This window comes from Squalius cephalus (genome assembly GCF_949319135.1).
Source record: "Squalius cephalus genome assembly, chromosome: 8".
Classification (NCBI taxonomy): Eukaryota; Metazoa; Chordata; class Actinopteri; order Cypriniformes; family Leuciscidae; genus Squalius; species Squalius cephalus.
In genome coordinates, this window is record NC_137129.1 from 11,746,547 (window position 1) to 11,762,785 (window position 16,239).

Below are 16,239 nucleotides of genomic sequence, written 5' to 3' on the forward strand. Positions count from 1 at the left end.
ATGTTACATTTACAGTACAAAAACTTAAAGCTATACAGTAGTTACCAGAAATACACATATCAGCCGTAGACATGGTGCCTGTATATTTTACATACGTCTTACAGTACTGTTGCCATATACATGACAGGTAACACTTTATTTCGATGGTCCACTATAGACATTCTACTGACTATAAGTAACTACTATAAAAGACTAGTAATGATCTAATGAGAGTTAGTTGACATGTAGTTGCAAAGTTACTTATAATTAGTAGAGTGTCTAAAGTGGACAATCGAAATAAAGTGTATTATAATATCAATGCACTTAAATAACTGAAATTTGCTTTGTTTCTTGTAATAAACTGATAACCACCATAATAATACACACTCAAAAAAATGATTCTTGCCACTAATTGAATTTAAGCAAACAATTTAACTAAAATATATTTAAAAATGTATAAAATAATCATTATTGTTGCGAATTACTCTTACACAACGTGAATGTAATGGATCCAAGTCCAAACTGATCAAATTACATACACTATACTTGATTTGTTGCCGTAAGGAGCAGATTCAGATGTGGCGCATGCGCACTAGAGTAAAAAAAAAAAAAAAAAAAAAACTCTGAAGGCGTGAAGGGCGGCAACAGTCGTTGGAGGCGCGATACAAGACTCAGCGTCAGCAGATGTGGAATATTCGGCAAGGTAAGATATTTTCTATAGTTATAAATGATCTAGACTTCAACATCAACTATTTTGTTTTTTTTAAATGTGATCGATCTGATTTGATTAACGTTAATATCTTAGCTTTTGCCGTGACTGCACTTCAGACGAATGAACTTTTTCGGCCTTTCCAGTTATATAAAGAGTAACGTTAACGTTAACTGATCTTTTTAAAGATTTATTGTCGACTGACTACCGGTATGTGCATCATTTTTGCATTTAGGCAGATTACGCGTATGATTTTGCGTTGCACAAACACAGTCAATCGAACTTAGGCCCAAATGAAGGTTTTCAGGTAAAATTGTATAGGATTTGATGAGGATAGGATTTGTCGTTAAAACAAATATCTTAAAAAATATTTGTAACTTTGTTTATTTATAGGCCTACGGTCGAATGACTGTGTTTGTGCAACGCAAAACGCAACGTGTCATCTCGACGCAAGTTATCGTTAGGCCTAAATTTGACATTGCTTGAAAAATCCTTTGAACATGCCAAAACGTTGCACAAACATACTTAATCGACTGTATATGAAAATTATCTACATGCAAAGGTTTATAGGATTCAATTTAGTGCAACATGCTTCTTTTTTTCATGCTGAGTTGTAATTTCATTACAAAAAAATAAATCTGTCTTTGCTATTTCAGAGTCCTCATCGATGTGACACTATTCCAACATTTCTGGCTCTGGTTTGGCACAATCACTCAATTACGGTATGTGTATTTTTTTTCTTTGTAATAATTTAAACTTGACGTTTAATTGCTTTGCAAAAGTGTGATGTCTGTTGTTTTCTCTCTCTTTTTGAATTTCAGATATTTGAGTTTTGGAAATGTGGCAATTTAAAGTGTGTGGCACAGAATTATCCAGTAGGTATGAGTTATTGAAACATTCTAAGCTTAAACATGGACATTTTGGGGTGAGGTTCAGGCATCCTTGTGTATACAGTAATTGTCCTTGCACTTTTAGGACAATTGGTGTCTGATTTACAAACCAGGTGGCCTGCACTAAATGAAGTAAGTGTTATTGATATTTACACAAGAATAAATTGTAAATTACAATGGATTCCTCCACAGTTTCATGCCCATCTTTATTTCTCTTCTTTTTTTGTTTGTTGCAGAATTCATAAACTGTGCCACTTCTGTCAAAGTTCTTGGCGCAGCTGGACAGATACACTGTTAATCTAATCTTCTGGACAGAAGACATCACACATTATGGCAATTACAGACAAGGTGTGGTAAGCTTAGTTTTTTTTTTTTATAACTAATTACAAATATTGTATATATACAATATACACAATATATACAATATAAATATATAATCATATATAAAATACTAAATAAGTGTTTTTTATATTGTCATAATTTTCAGTGTGATGATGACATACACATCAAACGAGACTGTGTCATAAAAAGTCTGTGTGTACCTCAATGAGGACATTACAATACTCGTCAAAGAAATTGAGGTTTGTATGTACTTTTTGTAATGACCTAATCCTATTGCCAGCCTGTATGTTACCAATATTTCAGTGAAACTGAACAATGTGTTAATTATTATTTGATTGTTTGTCTTTTGTTTTGGTTTAGGACTGCAATCCTGAAGAAGCTGAGAGAGGAATTTCTGAGACCACTATGGGGCTTTTTGTGATCCGTAAAGAAGGTGCTGGTGCTGAGGACGAGCCAGAGGATGTTGGAGTAGTGATATAGGGTGTGCAGCGGCTACAGCCCTTTAAGAGTGTTTCCTTTGGATTGGTAATGCTGTTCGGACTGATCTACGCTCTCAACTTAAGCTACCCTCAGAGTCTCAAATTCACGTTTGAATTCTTTCAAAAGGTTCTGATGAATTTGGATGGCAGCAAGCTTTCCCCAAAGGTTCAGGCACAGTGTTTCAGTGAATAGGACATTCACTTCTTGCCTAGATGTTTCCAACAACTGAAGGGAGATTAAAAACTTTAAAAATGTAAACTTAAGACACGGATGCCCTGAAAGGAATTTTTCAATGGACTGATGACACTAACTCCAGCATGCAAGAGACTGCACCTAATGCACCATTGTAGCTCTGATACTCTTGACACGTGAGATGTTAGCCCTTGTGCTATTGACTCAGTCCAGGAACTTATCTGATGACTTGTTTTGCAGCAGAGCCGAGACTGTTATAGTCAAGAACAGTTCTTTGCCTCAGATTTTTTTGTTCCTGTGTTCTGCTGAAATTCAGCTTCAGAGAGCTGACACAGAGTTCAGCAACAGTGGAATGCTACTTAATCCACCACCAAAATTAAGATTGGACATTCTTGGTGGAGATCATCTTTAACTATGCAGCATACTCCACGGATAGCTTGATCAGGCAGCTGAGGCAGTGAGTAGGACACTTTGTTCTTGCCTAAATGTTGAGTGAAAACAAAATGTTTACCTTAAAAATGTGAAAATGTTTGATGTTGAAATTTTGATCCCTGTTAATTGGCACACAGGTTTAAAACTAAAAAGTGTAACATGAGTAATAACCACAGAAAGTACAGGATGCATAAAACTGTTGCATTAATTTGTGAAGTGCTGTATTATGTCATTGTTTGTTTCTTTTGTCAGACTGAATGCTGCTTTTGACTTGGGGAGCAAATTGCACACAATAAATGTTTGAAAATGTAACGTGTTTGACCGTTTATTCAATAGAATTAGGAAAATGTAAGATAGTTATATAAAGCAAGTAATAACTATTTATTTGAAATGAGTAAAGTTTATTTAATACACAATCTTGAATCACAGTTCATTGAATTAAATAATGGTTATGTGAACTATTCACGTCAACTGAACATGATGGTGAAGCTTAAATAAAATGTTAACTTTTACATTGGATTTATGTGATTAAATTGGATGGAAAATTGACATGTAATTGAAATACATAAGTTTTAACTTTTGGGGTTAAATATTTTTTTGAGTGCAGGTGGGAGGCCACACAATATAAGGTCACATGATCAACAGAAGTTCATTAAAATTGCCATTTCAATGAACAATGGCTAGTGTACAATGTTACACACACAAATACAAAACACCATCAGAGTAACACATATGCAATAAACATAAGTAACATAATATGTCACACACTGTAAAGATTATATGACCAATAAGTTATGAAAACATATGTTTTGCATAACCTTAACTTAACTTAATAAGTTAAGCATTTTTTTGTACGTTAGATTCAACACATTTTTTAAAAGTCAGTTTAATGTAATTTAAGTTGAAATGACTTAAACATCCAAGTTGATTGTACATAAAATGTAAGGCAACAACTTATTTACAGTGCATATAACTATTAAACATAAAAACTTACAAAATGTAATACATCATTTATATATATATATATATATATATATATATATATATATATATATATATATATATATATATATATATATATATATTTAAACACACACAGTGGGGAGAAGTATCTGATACACTGCCGATTTAGCAGGTTTTCCCACTTACAAAGCATGTAGAAGTCTGTAATTTTTATCATAGGTACACTTTAACTGTGAGAGACTGAAACTAAAACAAAAATCCAGAAAATCACATTGTATGATTTTTAAATAATTAATTTGCATTTTATTGCATGACATAAGTATTTGATCACCTACCAACCAGTAAGAATTCCGGCTCTCACAGACCTGTTAGTTTTTCTTTAAGAAGCCCTCCTGTTCTCCACTCATTACCTGTATTAACTGCACCTGTTTGAACTTGTTACCTGTATAAAAGACACCTGTCCACACACTCAATCAAACAGACTCCAACCTCTCCACAATGGCCAAGACCAGAGAGCTGTGTAAGGACATCAGGGATAAAATTGTAGACCTGCACAAGGCTGGGATGGGCTACAGGACAATAGGCAAGCAGCTTGGTGAGAAGGCAACAACTGTTGGCGCAATTATTAGAAAATGGAAGAAGTTCAAGATGATGGTCAATCTCCCTCGGTCTGGGGCACCATGCAAGATCTCACCTCGTGGGGCATCAATGATCATGAGGAAGGTGATGGATCAGATCAGAACTACACGGCAGGACCTGGTCAATGAACTGAAGAGAGCTGGGACCACAGTCTCAAAGAAAACCATTAGTAACACACCATGCCGTCATGGATTAAAATCCTGCAGCGCACGCAAAGTCCCCCTGCTCAAGCCAGCGCATGTCCAGGCCCGTCTGAAGTTTGCCAATGACCATCTAGATGATCCAGAGGAGGAATGGAAGAAGGGCATGTGGTCTGAAGAGACAAAAATAGAGCTTTTTGGTCCAAACTCCACTCGCCGTGTTTGGAGGAAGAAGAAGGATGAGTACAACCCCAAGAACACCATCCCAACCGTGAAGCATGGAGGTGGAAACATCATTCTTTGGGGATGCTTTTCTGCAAAGGGGACAGGACGACTGCACCGTATTGAGGGGAGGATGGATGGGGCCATGTATCGCAAAATCTTGGCCAACAACCTCCTTCCCTCAGTAAGAGCATTGAAGATGGGTCGTGGCTGGGTCTTCCAGCATGACAACGTCCCGAAACACATGCCAGGGCAACTAAGGAGTGGCTCCGTAAGAAGCATCTCAAGGTCCTGGAGTGGCCTGGCCAGTCTCCAGACCTGAACCCAATAGAAAATCTTTGGAGGGAGCTGAAAGTCCGTATTGCCCAGCGACAGCCTCAAAACCGGAAGAATCTGGAGAAGGTCTGTATGGAGGAGTGGGCCAAAATCCCTGCTGCAGTGTGTGCAAACCTGGTCAAGAACTACAGGAAACATACTGTATGATCTCTGTAATTGCAAACAAAGGTTTCTGTACCAAGTATTAAGTTCTGTTTTTCTGATGTATCAAATACTTATGTCATGCAATAAAATGCCAATTAATTACTTAAAAATCATACAATGTGATTTTCTGGATTTTTGTTTTAGATTCCGTCACTCACAGTTGAAGAGTACCTATGATAAAAATTACAGACTTCTACATGCTTTGTAAGTGGGAAAACCTGCAAAATCGGCAGTGTATCAAATACTTGTTCTCCCCACTGTATATATATATAATTTTGATTTTATCATTATGAATGTTTCATTTACAGTATTTTGCAGTAAAATTACATGTATTGTTCTTTTTAAATCTAATATAATTTCACAATATACAGTAACATAATATAAATGGATAACCAAACAACAATTCCTATTACTGTAGCATTTTTTCTTTCACCTTTGTTTAAATTTACAAACTAACATAAGCAATATACAACACAGTGAAATTCTATATAATAGAAAACAAGCATATGAATTTAAAGTAACAGTGTTGGAATTCTTACCATTTTTCCTTAAAATTGCAAACCAAATCAAAAGCAACAGACAGATAACCAAGGCTTTACGAGAGTCTCCGTAAAGAGCATTAAAAAAGAGGGGTTTACCTACATGATTCTCATCACAGCTTAAAACTTGAACATGACTAATTTGTCATTTAGCTTTTTTGGTTGCCAATCTAGATCTTTAACCACTAGACTCTTTAACACAGAAAAGTCCACCCTAAGAGAATAAACCTGAAGCACTGGCACCAGCCTTACTCTCTTTAATGCATGAGTGGAGGAATGAATGCTCAAGGCTCTAAAATGAGAACGACAGAGGAAGATGAGGATATAAGGCCAGAGTCTGTGTGATACTTAAAATAAATGTGAGCTACTAAGCCTGGGGTCAGCAGACTTGCAGACATCAAACCTTCAAAGACAGACTGCAACCTTCTTATAGATTTAGAGCATGATAATGAAGCAGCGTCTTTCTTCGGGGAAAGTGGCTCTACCGACACACATTTACAATTCGCAAATTGTGATGCATCATCTGACCTATTTAGTCATTTCAATACCCTGTGCTTAGCACAGACCGATAGTTAACAACATCATGATTATATGAGTGTACAAACTGAATGGCACTAAATCTTATTGACATCTGTGCAAAAATCTATTGCGCTGTACTTGTACTGAGTCCAAAGAGAGTGCCTGCAGTGTAAACACTTGAGAATATTTCATTCATCATGATATGATGTAAAATCATTATTTACTGGTCATAGAAAATAGTTATTGACAGAGCGAAGCAAGAAACCATAGCTTACATGGAAAATTTACAACGCTTTCAGCTTTAGATTTATTAGAAGACCAAGATATATCACAAAGACAGACATTTATTTCATCCACTGCTTTCAAGGATGTGAAACAGTGTTTTTCAATCTCATAAAGGTGTGTGGTGTGTGTACTATGGAAGCTTGTTTCCGCCACTGAATAATAAATAAATAATAATAATTGCGACTTTTTATCTCACAATTGCGAGTTTACATCTCGCAATTCTGACTTTATTTCTCAGAATTGTGAGATATAAAGTCAGAATTGCGTGAAATAAAGTCGCAATTGCGTGTTATAAAGTCAGAATTGCGAGATATAAAGTCAGAATTGCGTGTTATAAAGTCGCAATTGCGTGTTATAAAGTCAGAATTGCGAGATATAAAGTCAGAATTGCGTGAAATAAAGTCGCAATTGCGTGTTATAAAGTCAGAATTGCGAGATATAAAGTCAGAATTGTGTGAAATAAAGTCGCAATTGCGTGTTATAAAGTCAGAATTGCGAGATATAAAGTCAGAATTGCGTGTTATAAAGTCAGAATTCTGACTTTTTTTCTCGCAATTGCGACTTTATATCACGCAATTCTGACTTTATAACACATAATCGCGAGTTTATATCTCGCAATTCTGACATCTTTTCTCAGAATTGTGAGATATAAACTCACAATTGTGAGGTATAAAGTCAAATTCTAAGGGGATAAAAATACAGACTTTTTTTTTTTTTTTTTTTTTACCTCAGTATAGTTTATATCTCACAATTCTGACTTTATAACACGCAATTGCTACTTTATATCATGCAGTTCTGACTTTATATCTCCCAATTGCGACTTTATTTCTCAGAATTGCGACTTTATTTCTCAGAATTGCGACTTTATTTCACAGAATTGCGACTTTATTTCTCAGAATTGCGACTTTATTTCTCACAATTCTGACTTCATATCTCGCAATTCTGAGAAAAAAAGTCACAATTCTGAGATAAAAAGTCGCAATTATTATTATTTATTTATTATTCAGTGGCGGAAACAAGCTTCCATAGGATAAATGGATAAATTTAAGTCATCTTTAAGCTCATAAATAAAAACAAATTATTAAAAATGAGAGTCAAAGGTCATCATTTTTGGATTTTAAATTATATCCAGAATGATTAAATGGCAATCATCCGGGGACTAATGAACTTTTATTTTTCCAAGAGCATGTACTCGAAAACTTGTCAAGGTGTTCAGAAATGCTCAGACAGATATTTTTAATCACCATCCACATCACTCATTTTGCAACGGGATATAAATTCTCGTTGGACAGTTTTTCCCCCCAGTAATTCTCATTTTGCTGCAAGCCTCTGTCACAGACAGCAATTTATTTAAGATTGTATGTGGAGGTTGTTTTGATTATTTCCGTCTCACAGTGTTGACAACTCACTGACATTGTTCTCTGACGCCGAAAAGATTAATGGGGTTCCTAAACAAGAGTTTAAACTTCAGGCCACTTGATTAAGAAGTTTGAGCCATTTGAGGACTCATCATAAATAGGCTACTTCTCATTACTTTTACAGAAATGGCTTAAAACTAGTAGGCCTTCGGTTGTTGAAATTATGGGATTTGTTTGAGGAGCTTAGAGTCTCATAATTTTTTTTTTTTTTTTTTTTTTTTCATTTAAGCATCTTTTTTTATAGGACACAGAAACGTGGGTGATTCGCTTTATGAAAAATAGATTTGGATATCATGAAGCTCATGAAGGGCTTCATTATTAATTAAAGTGTTTGGAGCGTTCATAAAAGTGGAATTAAAGACTTTCACATACACACGCTACCTTTGAAATGATCGCCTGTTAATTTTTAATTGACATGTGACATCTGAGATAAACTGGTTTTCAAAGACAGCGAGAGAGTTGATCATTTTAATTAAATCATTTGGTTTTTCAACTTAACTTATCCTCAGACAGCGTAAACAGTTTTTAAACATTTGAACGTTTAAACTCTGAGAGCCCACTCAAGTTAAGAGTGAAATTACAGCTTTTTCTCTGAATATATTAATAATCATAAATAAATCCACTCGCTGCTTGTTTGAGAGCACATCATGGCTTTAGGCATCAGACCAACATGGGATTTATGCTGGTTGTCAAAAATGGCACCTGAACCACCACCTAGAATGAATATGACACATAGAGGTACAAGGTTGAGGGAAATCATTAAAACAAACAGCGCAGCCAAAAATGACAATTCTGTCATTATTTATTCTCACTTTGTTTTCATGGAAGACAAAATTAACATTTTTGAAGCTTCATGTGGCTCTTTTTGACACAATCGCAAGTGTTAATCTCCAAAAAAAGCACCATAAAAGTAGTCCATGCATCCCATTCTCTATATTTCTGAAGCCAAATGATAGTTTGTTTAAGGAACAGACTGAAATTTTTATTATTATTCCCTGATAATCTTCCCTCTAGTGAGCTGTTCTGAAAAACCGGTGTGACTGTATGATTGCGTCAGAAGGTACCTATGTGTTTAAAAGCTCTAAAGAATGAATCCAATCCGATTTTAGATTCTGAACGTTTTGCTTATGAACCCTAAATTTGGAAATCCGATTCACATATTCTTTACATTTGAGTTACACTTTATTTTGATGGTCCGCTTTAGACAATCTACTATCTATAAGTAACTTTGCAACTGCATGTCAACTAACTTTCGTTAGAGTATTAGTTGTTAGACAGTTAGGTTAGGTGTTAGGTTTAGTAGAATAAGTTGACCTGTAGCTACAAAGTTACTTACAGTTAGAATGTCTGTTGGAAGACCATCAAAATAAAGAGTTAACAGATATTAAGCAGACAGTCTACCAACACTCTAACGAGAGTTAGTTGACATGTAGTTGCAAAGTTACTTTTACTGTAGTTAGCAGAATGTCTAAAGTGGACTATCGAAATTAAGTGTTACCGAAAGCTGACATATGCATCAGAAGAGCCTATTTAGCAAATATTTAGTAAATTTTCAGTCCCATGACCGGTTGGTAAGATAAATACATTTTATTTAAATAAGTTGTAAATAAATGTACGAATGTCCAAAACTTTGTTGTAAAACTTTGTAAACGTGCATATCACAGCATTGCACATGTGCGCAAGGTCTTTATACTTTTGATTGAGAAAATAGGATTCAAGTTCACATGCTTTTTTTTTTTTTTTTCCTGTTGATGGGGTTATTTTAGATGTAGCCTACAATACCCTTTCAATCCGATCGAAATTCATTTGGCTTGAGCTCAATTTAGGTGTTTACATGAAGGTTTTTCAGTCCCATTAAGACATCAATTCAATTACAGATAATTGTTGCATGTAAATGTAGCAAGTGAGTTGAACTCCAGAACCGGGTAAGTAAACAAATCATTCTTTTGAGCTAGTTCATAAAAAGAGACTGAATGATTTGTTCACTAATCTGATTGATCCAGTTCTTAACGTCTCTGTTTCAATTATTCTTTTGCTGCAGTTCTTGAGTAAACAGCTCACTGGTTGATTATCAGTGAATAATGGTATTTTTCTAATGCAAATATATTGTATGGAGTCAGAAGAACATATGCACAAGTCAAATGGATGCTTTTTAAGATCCTTTGTGGTGTTTATTTGGCATTTTTGGAGCTTTACATTCGTGGTAATGATGAATGCTCTTGGAAAAAGTCCTGCATGTTGATTCTTCAGGAATTCAGATTTTTATTCTATTGAAGAAAGAGAATCCTATCATTTTGTAACGACACAGGGGTGAGTAAATAATGACAAAAGTATCATTTTTATCTCCTTTAAGAATGTTTTATTAGCGCTTGAATGAGTTTCATACCATCAGCATTCCCCTCAGTAACCACAGTCTGTTTTCTTCACAGCAGTGTGTGAGCATTTCCATGCTGAAATATGACTGTTTTCCTGTGCACTCTCAATGACTGTGTGAATCATCCAGTCAGATTCATACCACCTGGAGTGGCGTCACATGCCATTTCCTTCTGCCTAATGGTTCATTTCTTAATACCCCAAACTATAGCAATGAGATCCTAATGTGCTTCACCCTGATGGATGAGAGCTTCTCTCTTTTTGGAGGATGGACTGTCTGTATGAAACTCACTGGCATGGCTCCTGTGGAAGGGAATGTAACACTTGCTTTTGTGATATTCTACTAATATAGACAATGCATTTTATTGAAAGGTGTTGCTTGAAATGCTACATATTAGTTTTTGTTGACAGGAGAGTCATGACAAGGGTTGTGTGCCACATATCCCACGAGTCCAGGTGTTGGAGACATGTGATGGTGGAAAGAATGCAGGGACGTCACACAGTCAGAAGATGGAGGGGAACTGCTGACTCGTGAATGTTTATTCTTGGGGTTAACGTGATGCATCGACAGCACCTTTCACTAATTCGACACACATCACTGTAACACAGCACAGCTGCATGTCATCAGAAAAGTACTGAAAGTGTAACTCCTGCAAAGAGTTTGCGAAGGAAAGGTTCTAGAATGGTTCTTGATTCTAGAATCAGAGAATTGGTTTGGTTAATATTTTTAATCCATCCACTTTATATTTTCTAAATGACAGAAATTGAAAAGACAAAGTGAGAAGATTTTTGAAAGAAGTCTCCTATGCTCACCAAGGCTGCATTTATTTGATCAAAAATACAGTAAAATAATAATATTGTGAAATATTACAATATAAAATAACAGTTTTTTTCTTTTAATAATATATTTTACCAATCTAAACCTCTGTACTGTTATGACTGTGGATGTTGTTATGACTATGGATGTTGTTATGACTGTGGATGTTGTTATGACTGTGGATGTTGTTATGACTGTGGATGTTGTTATGACTGTGGATGTTGTTATGACTGTGGATGTTGTTCCTGAATTCTCTATATGTCCTGCATGCTGTGACCAAGGAGGCCTTTAATGAACTGTCTGTCTTTGAATTCCCTGTCTGCCCCAATACGACCACAGAGGTCGTCAAGCAACTTCCTGTCTGCACTGACAGGCCAACCCTAACCTCTCAGTGCCTTTTCTTGCAGTTTTGCCTGATCTGTGGTGGTCTTCAGTTCACTCCACTCCGCCATGGGTCTCTTCAGTCTTGTCTGTTAAAACTGTGATTTATTTCAGGATTCTTTGATGAATAGAAAGTTAAAAAATAAGCATTTATTGAAGAATCTTTGTAACAATGTTAGTCTTTACTGTGACTTTTCATCAATTTAACGTATATCCTTGTTGAGTAAATGTATTAAAAAATAGTGGCCTTTATACTGTCTACATATTATTATTATTATTATTATTTTATGGATGGAGGGAGTGTGCAGGAATCTCACAAATGTGGATGTGGCCGCTTACGGAGGGCAAAACAGTCTTGTTAAGAGCTTTTATACCAGAACCAGAGGTGCCAAGACGATTTCAGCTGCACACACAGTCATGGCCTTTGAAGACATATCTTTTAGCCTTTAGGTTGTGGCAGGCTTCTTTATAATGCATTTTGCTATAAATATACAGCCATAGACCTACAACACAATGATTCACCATCTCCAGTAATCCTGTTAAGAGATTCTCCTCATGCATAAACACACACTTAATCACAACAGCTATTGCTCTTCACAGTGTAATATGAGAGTTTGAGCTGATCTTTCAATACCCCGGTCAAGCAGCTACTCAATTATTTAAAAAATATATATTTAAGCCAATATTAAACCTATCAAAATAGAGGTTGACTGCTGGAACACAAACTCACTCGGTTATATTATGATATAAAAGTCATTCATTGCTCTAATTTCCAAGAGATAGAGGTTAAGATGACAGATGCCTCAAGTTTTGTTTCCATGGAGAAATAACTTCTAACTAATTTCTATGCTGATTTTATTTACACTGTCTGACTCCTAGAGCCAGATATCTATTTTATAGGTTTCCTTATTCTGTGATATTTGCATTTTGTGTGTATGTGTTCAGAAGTTTTTGTTTTATAACATTACTTCAACATGTCAACGTTCCAGTGAAATCACAAAATAAATTGCAGTCAAATACACCGCCATATAACTGATAAGCTGTACATCTACAGGACGTTGTCGGGTCAAGCGAGATTTAAACTTGTGAGCTCTTACACTTAATGTAAGAAATACTCACCTGAGCCACAACAGCTCATGTGCTGATAAGAGGCTCAGCCTCCCTAAGACTGAAATCCCAAAATCGCCTCAGACAGTACCTAATTTAAAGTTTATGTTATCGAATAATCAAATAATACATGTCATAAGTTCATCGGAGCATTTGAATTGATCGAAAAGAATGACTGCACCCAAACTGCATTTTTTTATACTGTTGTACTGGACATTTATTTCTTATCTAAAGTTATAGTACAGTGTCGTATTATTATGGTCACATGATTCAACAATGGTGCAACTGTCCCCGTCACTTGGTCTGAAATCAGTATTGCGTCTCAATTGAAGAATGTTTTGAAAAAGACATTGTACATTGTACATATTTTGTACGTTTTCTCTATCTTCAGTCTGTGATGTATTTTATAATATATCACAAACAATGCACCAGCAGATAAGGAATGTCTTGAACAAACTATAAATTCAATAACATAGTCAATGTATAATTCAAAAGCAGGGAACTATGTGAGAGGTTCTCTTCCTGAGGCGTTGTTAATAAGTTGCCATTTACTGTACCACACATAATAACAAGTTTAGTTGTGACTTTCATACACATCACTAATTAGAAAGATTATACCCCTGGAGCAACCTGCGGGGCATGATAGCAAGCTCAAGTACAAGTTCCTGACTCTCCATAACTTGGGATTTAATCTAATACCTAATATATTAAACCTAAAAAACAATATTTGTATTTTAATAGTCTCCCTGTGTTGGCGTGGGTTTTCTCTGGGTGTTCCAGTTTCCCGGGTGATCTCTGTGCCCTTGAGGAAGACACTTACAGTCAATATTTGCAACTTATTTTACTTTTATAACGTTACACATTTCAAAGTAAAACAGGATATGTGACATGAGAAAAAATGAAGGACGTGTCTTGATATTAGTCATTGGGAATTGAATGGATCATATAATAGACATCACATGTTTGATGGGGAGAGATTGAAAAATTAGAGAGCTTGGTGTTGGTGATGTCAAACATCGAAACGAAAGGTCTCTCTCTCTCTCTCTCTCTCTCTCTCTCTCTCTCTCGTCTTTGTGGGTGGGTTTTGCACGTTTAGTTTCAGTTAGTTACCTTGGTTTTAATTTTCTGATTAATAGTTACACCTGTCACTGGTTTCCTTGATTAGTTTGTTTGGTCTATATATGCTCGGTACACATTGTACGATTTTGGGCTGGTCTAGACGAAAGATGACCAATTCTGGTGATTTCTGTGGTCATGGCTCCTAAACGGTCAGAAATTTAGCATAATCATCTCACAGTTTGATGCTATGACCAACGTCCACTGACTAGCCAATAAAAATTCAACATGAAATGGTGTATTGATCTACGCAACATGCCGCTAAAACCTAAAGCTACTTACCTCACGCATCATTTGCAAAATTGGCATGCCAAGTTGACCACGTCCATATTCTCCTCTTTCACTTCCTCCTCTTTTTTCAGCGCACATAAAAAACACAATTGCCAGTGCAATTCATCTTGCTCTATTGGTTTACAACTAGTGCATGCTGATGACATTTTATTCTTCTACACCATCTTGCGTCGGAGCCTACAATTCAATAGGTGTCATCGTCGTACAGTCTACATACACGTCGTACCCAAGTTTATTAGATCCATATCGTACAGTTTGATTTGTAATGATCTTATGGGATTACCGAAATCACCTCTTTTGTTCTCGTTCTTTGTTAAATAAAAACTGTATCCTGCTGCACTTCGATCCACTACTCATCCTTGTGACAGCATATATATTTATAATCTCCTATGTCCACTGCGGCATTTATTTTATCAACAATATATTAAAAACAGTAATATTGTGAAACATTATAATTTAAAATGTCATTTATTCTAAGTCATTACTTGTCCCATGATCCTTCAGAAATCATTCTAATATGCTGATTTGGTGCTTAAAGGAGAACTCCGGTCAATTTTAACATTGAGCTCATTTTTTTTGTCAATTTGGAGTGCTGTCAATACAGAGAACAACGACAAAAATCGGTGTTGCCTACACCGTGTTATCCTCTTTTTAAAATTTGCACCCTGTTGACTTCAATGGGGCAAGATTTAAACCTGCTTTTAGCCTCTTAACATCCTTGATGTGTCATTACAAGTGCACAGGTCATTTAGTTACCTATGATCACGCGCGTGAACTCGGCAATCGACTACTTTGGACTTCAACCGAAAACAGGATGTAAATACAGGTATGTGCGCTGGCTTAAATAACATCATTTTTATCCATTTCTTTCACATCTACTGCAGTCAGATTCACTCGTGTTCACTCTGAAGGAATCACTCACATGACCTGTGCACTTGTAATGACACATCAAGGATGTTAAGAGGCTAAAAGCAGGTTTAAATATTGCCCCATTGAAGTCAACAGGGTGCAAATTTTAAAAAGAGGATAACACGGTGTAGGCAACACCGATTTTTGTCGTTGTTCTCTGTATTGACAGCACTCCAAATTGACAAAAAAATGAGCTCAATGTTAAAATTGACCGGAGTTCTCCTTTAAGAAACATTTATTATTATTATCATCAATCTTGAAAGCAGTTTTTTTCCTCAAATTGTTTTTTTTAAGTGATCTCTTCGTTTTGAACAACTGATAATTTTGTCACTTTATTGACTATACCTTTCTTTCAAATATGTGTATTGTGTGGCAAAAAACAAACAAACATGCAAACATAAAAGACTGAGATGTTAATTAATATATTAATTAGTATAGATTAATATGGAGAAGGACACTGTGTAATCAGCTCAGATGAGCGTGGCGGATGACAGTAATGTGATGGTGTAAGCAGCGGGTGATATATGTCGTGACTGAGATTCGTTGTGAGGAGTCACCTCTACAGCAGCTGCCCGTGTGTTTACTGTACTGTTGAGGAAACACAGAGCCGTAGCATCGCTTCAGCCCAGTCTTGATTTGAGGGTAATCATGCAGACTGACGTCCAATCTGAAAGAAATCAGAGAGGGCGAGAAAATAAATTAAAGTGTGCTTTTGCTTGGGTTTTGAAAACCAATAGCTGGGCCTGTTTGATGTGTTTTTCGTGTAAAGAGGTTTGATGAGGGAGGGGAAGGGGCCGCGTGGCCGGCGGAGGTGTGTTGGGGGAAGGTGGTGGTCATAATAGATTTTCATTCACTATAAAGAAAGAGGAATGGATTGTATTACAGTGGAAACAATTGAGTCTATAATGGTTTTTGAACTCGCTCTCCTCGATTTTTCTTCTTTTCCTTCATCTTTAGCTTTTGAACCTCGTCACACAAGACTGATGAAGAATAGTGAGTGTTTGTTGTGTAAGGGG

General features: G+C 36.0%; 1 long non-coding RNA gene across 2 annotated transcripts; it reads left to right on the top strand.

Moving 5' to 3' along the window:
- Positions 1-606: 606 nt before the first annotated feature.
- Positions 607-3,334, top strand: LOC307163416. Of its 2 annotated transcripts, none has more exons than XR_013822070.1 (7): positions 607-682; positions 1,345-1,410; positions 1,510-1,567; positions 1,664-1,710; positions 1,815-1,926; positions 2,066-2,159; positions 2,281-3,334. It is a non-coding gene; the product is annotated as an uncharacterized lncRNA (long non-coding RNA). The 2 variants fall into 2 exon arrangements; XR_013822071.1 differs by having other exon boundaries at positions 1,510-1,563.
- Positions 3,335-16,239: the final 12,905 nt, after the last annotated feature.